Consider the following 7,582-nt stretch of genomic DNA (forward strand, 5'->3'; position numbering starts at 1 on the left):
TTTAGACTGTAAGTTGACCTGTATATATCTTTGTAAATTTGTTTGTGTACTGCAGTTAAAGTCTCATTTTCACTGAGTCTGGCATGCATGGATCTCTTTTTAAAATTTAGAGAAGGGCTTTTAATGTAAGTCGACCAGTTTGTGATTATATTTGTGCATTTATTAAAATCAAATTCATTACTTGAAGAATTAATCTCAGTAAAAAGGAAAGTACGTTGTCCGTTATTATGATTGGAGTAAACTATTGGTACCAACATTTACCTCTTTTATTTCAAACTTCAAACTAACTGTGTACATGTACTAGCAATTAGACACTATACATCTAATGTAGGAATCAATGAAGGAAAATAGTTCAAGCATTTAGGGCTATATCGATTTTAACGAAATTCCTAAATAAACCCTTGCCAAAAGAATGTGTATTTACGATTAGATAGTTTCTCCTCATTTTCTGCCGAAATCACACCCATGAAAAAGGGGTTCATATCAGATTTTCGATGTCAATGATCGCAACAAAAAACATAAAATTATTTGAGCGACAGGCCCCATTTAATGACAAAACTGAGGTTAGGTCAGACATGTATTTAGCACAGCAAAGTATTTCTTAAAACTGTACCTTTAATTGTACACTTTTTAGAAATAGTATCTGGAAAAAAAATCGGCTTACTCTATAAAAAGGCCAAGACAGTTTGAACCACAGGTATTAATACATTAAATTTAGACACCAAGTGCTTCATAAATAAATATTTAGTGAAATTATGAAAATTTGCATGCCGTTGACATGTAAAACATTAATTGACTTGAATTATAGAATACCAAAAAATATCAAAATGAAAGATAAGTCACACAATTGTAATGTTAAAGCAAACTATTTCAGATTATACATCAGAAAAAAGATAAGTTAGTGTTGTGTATTCGTGAAATATTTGCCGCTGAACTATTTATTACTCAATAAGTTGAGACTTATATGATGGTTGAATTATAACAATGCTATATACTGGTATCCCTAATTTTGTGGTGAGATGCAAAGATCTGCAAAGTGTTCAGTCGAACTCTTCATCGATGGTGCTTAAGAAAAAAACAGACCTGCGCCAAGTATGAAGAAACTGAGAACACTGCTCGTTTTTTTTAATCATTCGATGATATGAAATCTTACATTTGATGATGCTTTATAGAGGGCGTAAAGAGAGGGGGTAGGCTTTTATCATAGAGTATAAACATACAATTGATTTTGGTATTTGTAGAACACTGTATACACTTAAGTATCGCATGAAAAAGTTTCACGAAAGTTGTGAGGGGAAAATGCATCAGCTTGAATAGTTCTTATGGTGCGAGTTACACCATGTTCCTCTAACTACACGAAAGAAGGCGAAATAAAATTGCCATTTAACGATGAACGAACAATTAAAACTTTCTTGCACATTTATCTTTTTACCGATTTCACAAATTACGATGAATAACGACAACCTTTTTCACGGCTTTACGTGGAAAAAAATGTCAAAACATGTTGCACGAAAATAACCCTTTACATGTACCACCCTCTTTATATCAAAATACAGAAATTGAGCTATAGTTTCATCAATATATCTTCATTGATAATGATATTCATCATGCTATAAGAATCTTCATTTATTTCCATATTGTCGGGTGTTTCAAATAGTATTCTAGAAAAGAATAAAAAAAAACAACTTCGAATTCTAGCCTGAAAATTAAAAAACAATCACTGGAAATACGCATTCGCTACGTGAACTCAAGTTAATTCAAAGGTGGCCGGAGATATGGGAAATTTCCCCGAATACATGAGATGTCCAATTAATCGATTACGGAGGATAGCGTGCATGTGCTTGTACGGTAATGTGTTGACGTTACGTTACGTATCATTTTAGTAACGTCATTGAAATATGTACAGTAGGACAACCGGAAGCGCCTGAGTAAGGATTTCGGCGCTCACAATCGGAACAACTCGGCCTTTCTGGTTGCACGAAGAAATAACGTAGCGAGAATGGCCGAGTAGTTACGATTGCGGCGCTCAGTGATACGGTTCACTAGACGACGTTGTCAACACGTAATGGCGGCCATTACTTGACGTCGGATTTGGCATTCCTTGTTGAAAGTTGCATTTATGACATTCTTGGATGCTTAAACTTTGTGCCACACAACATAAAAGATAAAGCTTTATTCCAGATATTGCAGGTAATTATTTTCAAAGAAGTTGCATCCCAAGAAATGATTTAAACGACAAAAATAAAGTGTAAAATAATATGAAACATGAATATTGAAATCCAAGTTTTCATCATTTCCTTTTCATGTAATGAATTTACTATTTATCACTTTTATTATTTTATTACATTCGGATTTCGGTCTGGGGTATCCGCCCTTGTCTCCGGAAATATTATACCCACTGTCAACATCCGTTTTCAAACTGGACAGACAAAATTAAAAAAAGTGTTCTTCACGATCTCCCTGGAAATAATTCACGCTATCACTTTGTGAACATTGTAAACATGAAACGGCAAATACGGACCAAAACGAATCAAATTTGAAAGCGTGGATGATAATGTTTCATGCCGACTGTAAGTTCTCTAAAAAAGGGGGTGGGGTGGGTGTTTCCAGTTTTTGGAGAAAAAAATAATTTGTTTTTGATTCTGAGAAAAAAAATTTGTTTGTTTCACCCTCAGCTGCCACTATATGTAATGCTAAAATTGAAAGAAAAAAATTGTTTTCGACTTGTCGCGAAAAAAATAGATTGTTTTTCGCCGCAGTCGAAAAAAAAAATTTGTCCAGAAAAAAAAACAATAGCCCCCCCCAGAAAATCAAATGGTTGCTGCCTAAGACATATTCACTTTAACTCTTGGCTACTTTATACCTGGTCTTATATAAATAAATTCCCATTTTATCTGGGAACAATTAATTTTATCTTCATTATAAACTAACTATCTAACTAATTTTATTCAGGATAAAATCCAGTACAAAAGGATCATCGCTGAAACACATGAACACATATACAAAACAAAACAACAATAAAACATAACATCCAACACTTTTGACACTTATAACAACATGAACAAGCAAGAGACAAAACTCATGATATGTTTATGTGTTAAGAATCAGAATGTATTGTGTATTGTTGTCATTATTGCCTGTCAGGGGCCCTTAATTGGAAAATACGGTCTCACTAATTAGCGACAACAAGAATTTTAGCGACAACAAGCGTCAACAAGCGACAAGAAGCGACAACAAGAATTATTTTAGCGACAACAAGAATTATTTTAGCGACAACAAGCGACAAGAAACTATTTAGCGACAAGAAAACATTTTTTTTTAATTAAAATTAATTATTGCAATAAATGTTAAAAGAATATGCAAAAGAAAATAATTTTAGGTGACAAGAAAGTTAAAATTGATAGAAAAAAATGAAACATTATTTACATAATATTTTATAATCTATTATGAATAACAGCCAGTATTACGTTTAATTATTGTATTATGAGATTACTTTTCCTTGTGTTTTAGAACATATTATTTATCTTATAATTTGTTTTTTAAAACTCTTTTCGTGCAATATATATTAAGCTCGCAAAATGAATTATTTGTGCATCATTGCCCATTATTGCCTTTAACTTTTATGTATTGAGCAAAATGCTTGAGGCATAATTATTTTTAATACTTAGTAAAAACATGTATTTTCTTGGTAATTCATATGGCAAATTTGTATTAATGTGCTGATAATAACAATGCAAAGTTTAATTTTGCTTTGAATAATTTAGTATATAATTTATTTAGTAATTGTATGTACATTTGCTTTATATTTACAGGAAGGAGAAAGATGTTCACTATGAATCAAAAATTCAATACATAGGACTTTTATATATCAACAAAAAACACTTGCACATGTACATGTGTATGTGTGATATATATACATACAACAAGAAAACAGTAATCAAATGGAATGTCAACGACCAGTGTCCAGTAATGTTGAAAGCAAAATGATTTTGATAGAAAACAATAGGACTAGAATATATTAAGGGTAAGTAATCCAAAAGTGTCTGTTTAGGGTAAAAACAGTCAGTTATTTACAGTGTGCTATGATTTCAATCCCACAAATATGAAACAAAAACATAATATACATGGTATGCAGACTGTTTTCATAAGGGAATAGACTGAAAATATCTACATTTAACAGTCAGACATAATTATATACTAAATTATTCTTTTTTATATATATTGCCAATGGAATAAATTGAGGATGGAAATTATAAATAATGAGATATAGGTAAAAGAATCATACACAGACTTTAAGGCCGAATGGTATTCTTTTAATAGTTTAAAGATTTTATTCTGTTATCTATGCTGTATAAATGTCAAGATAGTTACATTTGGATTTAAAACCTAATTTCAAGAATGAAGGGTACCATAATTTAATTTAATTTATGATAAAAAAAACAATATAAGGGAATTAACTCTTACATGATGTGCATCATATCCATGCAAATGAAGCGTTTTAATAAATCTGACCATTTTTATATGACCGCAAAAATTGAAAATTTTTTGGTCATATATTGGTATCACGTTGGCATCGTCGTCGTCGTCTGAATACTTTTAGTTTTCGCACTCTAACTTTAGTAAAAGTGAATAGAAATCTATGAAATTTTAACACAAGGTTTATAACCACAAAAGGAAGGTTGGGATTGATTTTGGAAGTTTTGGTCCCAACATTTTAGGAATTAGGGGCCAAAATGGGCCCAAATAAGCATTTTCTTGGTTTTCGCACTATAACTTAAGTTTAAGTAAATATAAATCTATGAAATTTTGATACAAGGTTTACGACCACAAAAGAAAGGTTGGGATTGATTTTGAGAGTTTTGGTTTCAACAGTTTAGGAATTAAGGGCCAAAAAAGGGCCCAAATAAGCATTATTCTTGGTTTTCACACAATAACTTTAGTATTAGTAAATAGAAATCAATGAAATTTAAACACAAGGTTTATGACCTCAAAAGGAAGGTTGGGATTGATTTTGGGAGTTGAGGTCCGAGCAGTTTAGGAATAAGGGGCCAAAAAGGGGCCCAAATAAGCATTTTTCTTGGTTTTCGCACCATAACTTTAGTATACATGTAAGTCAATAGAAATCTATGAAATTTAAACACAAGGTTTATTACAATAAAAGGAAGGTTGGGAGTGATTTTGGAAGTTTTGGTCCAAACAGTTTAGGAATAAGGGGCCCAAAGGGTCCAAAATTAAACTTTGTTTGATTTCATCAAAAATTGAATAATTGGGGTTCTTCAATATGCCGAATCTAACTGTGTATACACATGTAGATTCTTAAATTTTGGTCCTGTTTTCAAATTGGTCTACATTAAGGTCCAAAGGGTCCAAAATTAAACTTAGTTTATGATGTATTTAAATGAGTAGTTATTGTTGCAAACTCCATTAGAAATTTGAATTGAGATCAGTTTTGGAATAAGGGAAAGGGGGATGTGAAAAAAATTGGGGGGGGGGGGGGTGTAAATTTGTTTCATTTCAGATTTCATAAATAAAAAGAAAATTTCTTCAAACATTTTTTTGAGAGGATTAATATTAACAGCATAGTGAATTGCTCAAAGGAAAAAAAAGTATTTTAAGTTCATTAGACCACATTCATTCTGTGTCAGAAACCTATGCTGTGTCAACTATTTAATCACAATCCAAATTTAGAGCTGAATCCAGCTTGAATGTTGTGTCCATACTTGCCCCAACCGTTCAGGGTTCAACCACTGCGGGCGTATAAAGCTGCGCCCTGCGGAGCATCTGTTTTTTTTAGATAAGAGAATGACTTGAGCAGACTGTATTGAGGTCATAGATGGCAATAACAATGAAATACAATATATTATAATTATCATTGATTCTTCATTACTTTTTGATTGAATTAACAAACTTAATTTAATAACAAAAAATTTCATTTTCAGTAGACAACACATCCTGTCAGAGGAATAATTTTACTGGAGGATAAAAATTTTGATACCTGGAATCAGCGATTTATATGAAATTTGTTATGAGAGATATATTCATGTACAGAATGGTATCCGAGGTGGTTCAAGTGATTATAAGCGGCCATTTTTGTTGAACTAATGCAGGATTTAATAAATGAAAGACTATGGACTCCAAAGTTTAGTAACAAGAGGATTTTTTAAATATGTGAGACTCATCAACATTAAAAAGTGCAGAAGTGAAATGTCACCATATTTATTAAAAAAAATCAGATTATTGACTCAGTTGTTTTCATGAATATTTTGTTTTAAGCAATTTCACTGTTATATACTTAATAAGATTCCACGTTTATTTTATACTTCTGACAACCGAATATTATATCTTCCCTCTGGCCTCAAGTGTTTCCCTTTTATTTTGCATGAGTGTAATTTAAAAAAGCTCGCTTTTAGTTTTGGGCAAATTCAAGTTTTGCCATTCCAGAATTATTCAACTTTTTTCCTGGTAAATTAGACATGTACCCACATGTTGTATTTTGCTTTGGTACTTTTTCAAGAAATTGTGGATCAAGGCTGAATTTTATCAAAAAGCTCATTTTTGGATATTTATCACATATCACATACTTGAATAATCTTTAAAATTGAGAATATAGATGGGCAATGTGTCAAAGAGATAACAACCCAACCAAAGAGCAGAAAACGAGCAGAACCAGTAGTATGCTTATATTGATTTACTTCACTTTTGCCTTGTTGTTGAGATTGAGTGAAAGAATTTTTGTTTTGTTTATTCCTATCAATTAGGGGGGTGGGGACCAGTATTCAACACTGCATAACTAAATGTATATCCCATCACCAAATATGAAGCAGCCAACCATACAAAATAGGCCCCCATCACTAAAGGGAGAAAAGAGATGCACAACATACAAAATATTCCATAAGGCTAGCTACATTGTATCATTTGAAATTATATTTCATTTATTTTTTTTGCATGTGGAATTGTTTTTTGTAAGTAGTTATTTATTCAATTCAAGGTAATAAATACAGTTACCTTTCAGTAATATGAAAATTAGAAAGTTGGGGTATGATCAATGCCAATAAGACAACTCTCCGCCAGATATCAAATGTCTAAAAAGATTAATTTGAACAAAAAGCAGTTAGTGAGCCACATGTATAAAAGACCCTGTTACATGACACAAGACAGGCTGAAAAGGAATATTTTGCATCTGTATGCAAAAGTGAAAATATGTTTAGAAATAAATGCATGTGTAGCAATGGATGCAAATGAATAGTCAATCCAGACAAAATCTCCAACGTTTTGGCGTTAGTGTTTTATGCACAAAATTGTCAACCAAATTTTACATACTTCATTCAAATAATTTACATTAAAGAGGACAACAAAATAAAAAAAAAAGAACAGGGCGAATGGGTATATATATACATAGGCGGATCCAGGGGGCCCCCACTTTCGTGGGAAAAATTTGGTTGATTATATAGGGAATCATTGAAGCATGACTGGAGCCCCCCCCCCCCCCCCCCCCTTTTAGGAAAAGTTCTGGATCCGCCACTGAAGTACTATTGTGAACGGACCAGGATTTCTTTTGAATTCCCACCACCTACTTTGAATA

At 32.2% G+C, this 7,582-nt stretch overlaps 1 long non-coding RNA gene across 1 annotated transcript; it reads left to right on the forward strand.

Moving 5' to 3' along the window:
- Nucleotides 1-2,236: 2,236 nt before the first annotated feature.
- Nucleotides 2,237-6,241, forward strand: LOC143065026 (uncharacterized). Its single transcript, XR_012975384.1, has 3 exons — nt 2,237-2,570; nt 3,813-4,024; nt 5,940-6,241. It is a non-coding gene; the product is annotated as an uncharacterized LOC143065026 (long non-coding RNA).
- The last annotated feature ends 1,341 nt before the right edge of the window (nt 6,242-7,582 follow it).

This window comes from Mytilus galloprovincialis, chromosome 2, assembly GCF_965363235.1.
Source record: "Mytilus galloprovincialis chromosome 2, xbMytGall1.hap1.1, whole genome shotgun sequence".
NCBI classification, from domain to species: domain Eukaryota; kingdom Metazoa; phylum Mollusca; class Bivalvia; order Mytilida; family Mytilidae; genus Mytilus; species Mytilus galloprovincialis.